The sequence below is a fragment of the Triticum dicoccoides genome, chromosome 4B (assembly GCF_002162155.2).
Source record: "Triticum dicoccoides isolate Atlit2015 ecotype Zavitan chromosome 4B, WEW_v2.0, whole genome shotgun sequence".
NCBI classification, from domain to species: Eukaryota; Viridiplantae; Streptophyta; class Magnoliopsida; order Poales; family Poaceae; genus Triticum; species Triticum dicoccoides.
The window spans coordinates 498,980,629-498,989,564 of NC_041387.1; the positions used below are offsets into that span (position 1 = coordinate 498,980,629).

An 8,936-nucleotide genomic window follows, 5' to 3' on the forward strand; every position below is an offset into this window, starting at 1 on the left:
AACAAATGCCTGTAGGATCCGATAATGACACAATTGAGGATGACGATGAAACGAGCATGTCGGATGCTATACCTAGCGAGGTTGATCCATTAGACTTTGTCTACACAAACATCCCAGACAGCACTCACATCCTGAAGCTCGACGCAAACTGCAAACACTGCAAGGCCAAAAAGTTTGTGTCTGAGACTGACGGGTTCTGCTGTCGCAATGGACAGATCAAACTTAAACAATGGAACCAGTCCCAGAGCTGATGAGGCTATGGTCCAGCATGGATGCAGATTCTAGACATTTTCAGGAGAACGTATGGTTCTTCAACGGGCATTTCGCCTTCACAACCCTTGGCGTCAGCCTTGATGAGAACTACACAAACATGAAGTCTGGGGTGTACACATTCCGGGCACACAACACCATCTACCACAATGTGCACTCGTTCGGCCCTAGCTCCCGTCCAGAACATCTGCAGTTATACTTCTATGATGACGACCCAGCCATAACTCATCGTAAGGCGGCCACCAAGCAATTAGACCAGGATGTCGCGAAGAAGTTAGTAGACATACTCAAAGAAAACCCGTACTCCCAGCAATTTAGGAGTTTGGGTGCACACAAGACAACCTCGATGATTATAGGATAGACCTAAACACCGATAAGAGGCTTGGACAAAGAAGATATAATAGACCGTTGTCATCTGAGGTCGCTGCAATTTGGGTTGAGGGCAACGACCTAGCAAAAAGGTTTGACCGGAGGATAACACTTTGTGGTAACAACAACGAAAGGCACAGTATACGTGTGACCTCCGAGGCATATGACCCGTTGTCTTATCCCCTATTCTATCCAAGGGGGGAACTAGGTTGGCATCCGAAGCTACCTAAACGTAATGTTCCTTGGGAGGTTGTACTACATCCTCAACTGGTCCATGATGATGATGAGGATGCAAGTATGCCTTATGCATCCATTTTGTATACAAATAATATAATATTTCTCGAATATATCCTCATTCTGATGGTAGTCGATCACATGCAGAGGGGAATAGCAGGTTGTGTGTCTCTGTTAGAGACTATTACTGTTACATGCTGCAGACACGGCATGCGATCTTCAATCCCATACTCTGTGGAGCACGCCTACTGCAGCAATGGGTGGTCGACATGTATGTCAAGATTGAGAGTTGTCGGTTGAGGTGGTACAGGAAGAACCAGACGTAGATTCGGGTCGACTTGTATAAAGGAGTTGTTGATGCCATCACATCGGGGCAGACGCGAGCAAGCGCTATTGGGACAAGGATAGTGCTCCCTGGAACATACCCAGGTGGCGACCGTGACATGAAGAAGAGGCATATGGATGCCATGGCAATTGTCCATACATACGGGAAGCCTGACATCTTCTTGACCATGACTTGCAATCCAAAATGGGAAGAGATAACTAATGAGTTGCTCCCTGGTCAGACTGCGCAAGACCGACCTGATATTGTGGCTCGCGTGTTCTACGGCAAACTAGAGGCTATGAAAGACATGTTGTTCAAGAAGCAGATCCTAGGTGTTGTTGTCGCTTATGTATACGTAGTCGAGTTCCAAAAAAGGGGCCTTCCCCATGCACATTTTTTGTTGATCATGGACTCAACATATAAGCTTATCGTCCCAGAGCAGTATGACCGACTCATTTCCGCAGAGCTCCCAGACAAGCATAAGTATCCCGAATTGTATGCAATGGTGGTAAAACATATGATGCACGGACCATGCGGTGCTCTCAACCCAAAGAATGTTTGCATGCAAGAAAACAGATGCAAGTGCAGATACCCGCGACCGTTCAATGAAAACACAACACAGGGGAAGGACTCATATCCAGTTTATCGGCGTAGCGACGATGGTAGACATGCTAAGGTCCGAGGGAAGATGTTGGACAACAGATGGGTTGTGCCTTATAACCCATACCTTCTGCGGATGTTCAATTTCCACATCAACATTGAGGTCTGCTCTAGCATAAAGGCCGTCAAATATCTTTACAAGTACATCTACAAGGGCCATGATAAGGCTTCTTTCAACATCAACCAGCCCGACGCCGATGGTAACATTGATGATATCAAGAGGCACGTTGACGCAAGGTGGGTCACCCCTCCGGAGGCTATGTGGAGGATATTTGGCTTCCCACTTTGCGCCAATCACCCGCCTATCTTGCAGTTGCCTCTTCATCTCCCGAATATGCACATGGTTGCATTCAATGCGCAGGCTGACTTGAAGAATGTTGTTGCCTCCGAAAAAGCTTCCAAATCCATGTTAACTGAGTATTTCAAGGCTAACCAGGAACACCCTTGGGCTAGGCATATATTGTACAAGAATTTTCCCAGAAGCTTCACGTGGCAGCAGCAAAAGAAGTCTTGGAAGCCTCGGGTCGAGCGTTTTCAAATAGGTCGCATCGTGTCTGCCAATCCTTCCAAGGGGGAGCGATACTACCTGCGTGTATTGCTAAACCATGTTACAGGCAAAACATCATTCGACGACTTGCTCACCGTGGACGGCATGCTATGTGGGAGCTATAGAGAGGCTACTGAACGGTTAGGTATCATCGAGGCAGACAACACGCTCGACGACTGTCTTAATGAGGCTGAGCAGTGGGCGATGCCATGTTCTCTTAGGAGGCTCTTCGCAACCATCTTGGTGCACTGCGAGTCAGGCGACGTGCGCGGTTTGTGGGATAGGCACCTCGAGCCTATGTCAGATGACTATCGTCAAACATGCACGTCCCTGAACGAGGTGGAGCAGTTGGTGTTGCTTGGCATTAGGGGTATGTTGCAGTCCATGGGTAAAGACATTGTTGATTTCGCGCTTCCAAGCATCGATGATGCATTTGACCCAACCAAGGGCGAGTGTCGAGAGATCATAGAGGAATCAACCGTTGAGTTTGACATGGATGACACTAAATTGGCATCTTCCCTGAACTTGGAGCAGAGGGCCGCATACGATGAGATACTCACGGTTATTGAACGCGATGATGGGGGTGTATTCTTTGTTGACGACCCTGGAGGTACAGGGAAGACCTTCCTATACAGGGCGATGCTTGCCAAGGTGAGGAGCGAGGGCAAGATTGGTATCGCTACCGCGACATCGAGCGTCGCCGCTTCTATCATGCCTGGCGGCAGGACTGCCCACTAGAGGTTCAAGATACCATTGAGTTGCGATGATGGAGCCTCGTGCAGCTTCACCAAGCAGAGTGGGACTGTCAAGCTGCTTAGGATGGCCTCATTGATAATATGGGACGAGGCCAGCATGACGAAGCGAAAAGCGGTCGAGGCATTGGACAATGGCATGCGTGACATAATGGGAATATGCGACCGACCCTTTGGAGGAAAGACTGTTGTTTTTGGCGGGGACTTTAGGCAGGTGCTTCCGGTTGTCAGAAGGGGGTCGCGGGGCCAGATAATTGATGCAACCCTCCTAAGTTCTCATCTATGGAAGGGTATGCGACAGCTTCGGCTCGTCACCAACATGAGGGCTCATAATGACACGTGGTTTGCAGATTACTTGCTAAGGGTCGGCAATGCAACTGAGGATGTCAATGATCAAGGCAACATACTACTCCTTGAAGACATTTGTCTGCCTTCTACAGGCGAGGTTGACGACTTGGAGAAGCTTATTGACCACGTGTTTCCGAGTCTGGATGACAACATGTCTGATTCGAATTACATGACATGTCGCGCAATCCTTTCCACCACCAACGACAATGTCGACAAGATAAACATCCGCATGATAGAGCATTTTCAGGGAGATGAAGTAATCTACCATAGCTTTGACAGTGCGGAGGACGACCCATATGGCTACTATGCTCAAGAGTTTCTGAATGGATTGACTCCCAACGGTCTTCCTCCGCATGCACTCAAACTAAAGCTAAACTGCCCCGTCATACTTCTAAGGAACATTGATCCAGCTAACGGACTGTGTAACGGCACTAGGCTTGTTGTAGAGGTTTTGAGAGGAACACCATTGATGCAGAAATTGTGATTGGACAACACACTGGCAGGAGGGTCTTCCTTCCTCGAATACCTCTCTGCCCATCTGAAAACGACATGTTTACGTTCAAGTTTAAGAGGAAGCAATTTCCTATAAGACTTAGCTTTGCTATGACCATTAACAAGGCTCAAGGGCAGACCATCCCTATTGTTGGTGTCTACCTACCCAATCACGTGTTCTCTCATGGTCAACTCTATGTTGCTTTGTCTCGAGCCACCACGAAGAGAAACATAAAGATACTCATTTAGAAGGAGAAGCCGAAGGACAAGGTCAAGAAGCAAAAGGACAATCCAAAGAAGCGAAAAAGACCGACCGTGTCTTACTGACTTTGATGAAGAACATCGTCTACAAGGAAGTCCTTACAGGCTGAACTCCGGTCTTAATACACCGGCAGGTTTTGTAATGACATATCATTTACTCTTCCAATGGTCAAGATTTGATGTAATTTGTTTTATATATATACAGATGGTCTATTCTGCTAATATTAGCAGAATAACTATTCTACACACCACTTCGGCACTGCACGCTCAACAAAAACGCACTGCATCATTTTGACGACGAGCACTGCAATAGAGACTAGTGAACTTCTCGTCAGAAAAAACTGCACGCGTTATTTTTTGGTACTGTTTTTGCTCTAATTTTTTAACCATTTATCGGAATGAGGAGTGTAATATACCATTGAAAAGCTATGGATTAGGCACAACTTCGACATGTTGAACACTTTTCGAGATTCCACACGGTTTAAGAGCAGTTTTGAAAATAGTGCGGCAGATGACGAGTGGCAGCGAGCGTTTTTTCGCTTTTTTTCTAAACCACTTGTCGGAATGAAGCAAATGATACGCCATTGGATAGATATCATCGAGGCGCATCTTTTTCATATATAAATCTTTCTCTAATTCATTATGGTTTAAGAGCAGTTTCAAATTTACTAAATCGCGGAACTCTGTTTTTCAAGTTTTTTAAAATTTTCGATACTGTTTTCGCTCCAGTTTTTGAACCGTTTGTTGAAACGAGGCGTGTGATACGCCGTTGGAAAGCTACGAACGAGTCGCAACTTTCATATGTTGGAATATTTTTGAGATTCCTTACGGTTTTAAGTTAATTTTGAAAATCGTGCGGCAGAGGACAAGTGGAAGCGGCCGTTTTTGGCGAAATTTTTGCAAACCGCTGGTCGGAATGATTCAAACGATATGCCGTTGGAAATATATCGACGATACGCAACTCTTTCATGTAGAACACTCTCTCTAATTCTTTACGGTTTAAGAGGAATTTCGAATTTACCGAAATGCGGATACTCTATTTTTCGCAACACCCAAATCGATGTGGGTACTTCATCCGACTGAAAACCGCACTGCAACGGATGAAAAACCGCACTGCATCACACGGCTAAGAGAACTGCATGGTTTCTTTTTCGTGGGACGTAATTTTTTTTAAGACGAGGAAGAATACCGTACTGCTTTTAGACTGAAAACCGCACTGCGTCAGATGGACTAGCAGACTGCATGATTTCTTTTCTCAAACGTATTTTTTCTCAAACAAGTTTTTGTTGTCTTTTTTGAGTGAACCGCATAGAGGAGGCAAATGAACCGCGACATATATCGAAGTGAACCTCATTACTGTCTTTGTTGTCGCGCTAAATTTTTAGCACTTTCATTTTTGGGCACAAGTGAGCGGCATCACTCTCAAAAGTGAACCACATCCGTAAACCAAAACGCACCATAGGTGTTGATATAGTCGACTGATTCTTTGAAACACAGGAAAGAAACTGCACTTCGTACATAGGGGTAATGAAACATATTCTTTTTACACAAACTGATTACACTTTCAAAAAAGTATAAAGGAGCTGCATGGTTTCTAGAAATCAAAGCGAGCTGCATGGTTTTTTCTTGCTGTATTTTTAAAAAGTATAAAGGATTTTTGGATTCAAGTGTACTGATTTTTTTAAATGCATAGTGAACCACAATGATTTTTAAAAAATGAGCTACAATACTTTGAAAAATGTACTTCTTCGGTTCACCAAGCTCACTGCATTTACAATGAAAGAAATTACAAACTGAGCAATAACGCACGATGCAGCGTAACAAAAATGCATCCCTTTCTTTTTTCTTCTGTCTCCATGTTACAATCATCCACACACAAAATACAACTCACTACACAGAGAAGTTGAAAGCAGCATATAACCATTGTGAGGAGTAGATTCCAGAGCTATCTATTTTCCACACTAGGGGAATCCTCTTTTTTCCGAATGTTTGTGGTAGAGGCGCAGATGTGCATGGGACATTCATCGCAGTGCTTGGACGCTCGTCCGAGTGCCCGCGGACGAGCCTGAATTCTTGGTAAAAGCGATGGATTTTTTCGATTCAGTGATTTCCAGAAAGACAGCAGCCAAGGACCTAGAGCTTTTTCATATCTGGTATACAGCAAAAAGAAAAGGAATCACTTGGTAACTATGAGGGATTGCTTTCCAACAAGAAGAAAAATAATCCTTGGAATTTTGATAGGCACGACAAATATAAAATTTGACGTCTCAACAACATGCAAATGAACAGCGACGATAGCAAATACAAACAATAGATGCTAACAACGTACCCTGAAGAGTCTTGGTCATCTCCCAATCCAATCACTATGATCGATTTTGCACCAAGCTGTGAAAGCCTTGTACGGAGCTTCTTTGCAGCAACCTGCAGTACGTGCATGCACAACAAATCAATGAGCATCATTGTATCAACAAAACACAGCACACAGCGCAGCAGCAAGCTAAGAAATCATAGTCAGAAGAGCAATATTGTACCTCTTGTAGCATGAATCGCCGATCCCAAACACGGCGCAACGGAACCCTTGCAGCCACCGGGCATCAAGGTTCTTCTTCAGAAGGTACCTCCAGAACCCTTGTCACCAGCAAAACCAACCAAAAAAACAAAATCTCAATTAGCAGAACAGAATCAAAAGAACCTTACGAGCAAGGGAAGAGATGGCCCTCGCAGGACTGCACACGCATGAGCCCTGAACCGAACGACGAGCGTCTGCGAGCTGCACAACCATGGTTGACGGACCACACGGGAAGAGATGGAGATGGCGCTCTCCCGACTGCACACACACAAGTCCGGAACCACATGGCGAGCATCTCCGAGCTGCACGGCCATGGTCCACCGACCAATGGGAAGAGATGGTTCTCCGAGCTGCACGGCCATATCTCAACTGCATAGTCGATGATAATGTACTGCATTATTTTTTAGGAAAAAAGAGGTTCACCAGAAGAACATCCCCAAGAAGAGTGTTGGACTGCGCAAACAGGCCTGCCGCACTGCATCAACAACACCCAAATTCGCTCTGAATTAATCTGCTAGGAGCTCTACTGCACCTAACTGTAAATAAAAGCGACGGCCAAAACAGAAGAAATTTGCACCGTTTTGAAGGAAGAGCTCACTCAAGAAATTAGCAGGCACATACCTAAAACCAAAAAGTAAATTGCAATCAAGTCATATATACATGGCGCATTGAACCACATTAGCACACGCTTGCTACTGTTCTTTCCCAGGAGATTCAAATCGCACTAGAGCTCACTAAACCTAACTGAAGCTGCAAATGAACAAAAAACTGCACTGCATGCAAGGAGTAGAGTTGAACGCATAGGGTGGAGCGAGAGGTACATCGGCCCAGCGAACACCTGCGACGAACTAAACTGCACTGCATACCCTCTTGTGCCAAACTGCAAGCCGCACACTTTGACCACGGCAAGTGTACCGCATGCGTCCGGACTCCATTGCCGGTGATGGTGGTCAGCCTTTGCCCACAATGGACTGGACGCACGAGTCGGTGAACTGCAAGGGGTGGAGGGGCAGCTCGTCGGGCGACTAGAAGGGGGTTGAGGGAGGAGGGGAACATGGGTCACCGCCGCCACACAAGTCGCGGTGCGAGGAAGGAGGCCTTCAGCCTCGATTTGATCCAGTCGCGCGCCCATCCTCGCAAGCTAGGAGGGCCGTGCAGGGTTGCCCCCGGCTGGTGTCCTCCCACAGCGGTGCGGTGCGCGACGGAGGCGCATCCGGACGATGGCGCCGCGGCGGCGCGGGGGGAGTAGGTGGGGCGGCGGCGCGGGAGGCCGGCGCGGCCTGGCTCTCATAGCAGGGTGTCGTGGGGGGTCGCTATGGCCTGGATCCGGCGCCGGAACATCGCGGGGGCCCACCGTGGTCTGGATCCGGTGCCGGCTCGTGGTGGCCGAGGCGGGGCGTGTGGTGGCCGAGGCGAGGCGACGCGTGGTGGTGGCCGGCGGCGGGCGGCGCAGGGTGGTGGCCGGCGGCGGGCGGCGTCGGGTGGTTGGTGGCCAGCGGCGGGCGGCGTCGGGTGGTTGGTGGCCGGCGGCGGGCGGCACTGCGTGGTGGATAGGTCGGGAGGTGGGGGAGCGTCTTTTGACCAGGGGAATAGTGCGGTGGTGGTAGGTGGTAGTAGTAGGGAGGTGGGGTGGTTTTCTTTTTATTGCCCGCGCGATACGGTTCAGGTTTTGTTGCAGTGCCGAACTGTTAGCAGAATAAGAAAGTGGTGTGCAGAATAAGACTTAAGGGGTGTTATCATAATAGACCCACCATATATATATATATATATATATATATATATATATATATATATATATATATATCTTTTTATTTGGTATTTTGATAGTTGTAGGTATACTCCATTTAGTTGAACTACTAACTGCATTTCAATATTCAGTCGTCATATTGTCACCATCATCTCTGCTATAGGTTTTCTACAAACGCAATAATTTATGTGTATTATGTGATTCCGATATAATGATTGGACTGATAAAGACCTGGAACATGCAATGAAACTATTGTATTACGGCAAGTGATCATTTCATGATTTTGAAGTGCTGAATAGTACATGTGAGATGTGGCTATCAAATAATCTCATCTGGTGCCCACACATGATCAGGTAGACAAC

The 8,936-nt window shown here is 46.8% G+C and overlaps 1 long non-coding RNA gene across 1 annotated transcript; it reads right to left on the bottom strand.

The window, feature by feature from the left end:
- Nucleotides 1-6,010: 6,010 nt before the first annotated feature.
- Nucleotides 6,011-8,307, bottom strand: LOC119291094. Its single transcript, XR_005142201.1, has 3 exons — nucleotides 6,790-8,307; nucleotides 6,588-6,679; nucleotides 6,011-6,408 (listed from the first exon to the last, which is right to left on the bottom strand). It is a non-coding gene; the product is annotated as an uncharacterized LOC119291094 (long non-coding RNA).
- Nucleotides 8,308-8,936: the final 629 nt, after the last annotated feature.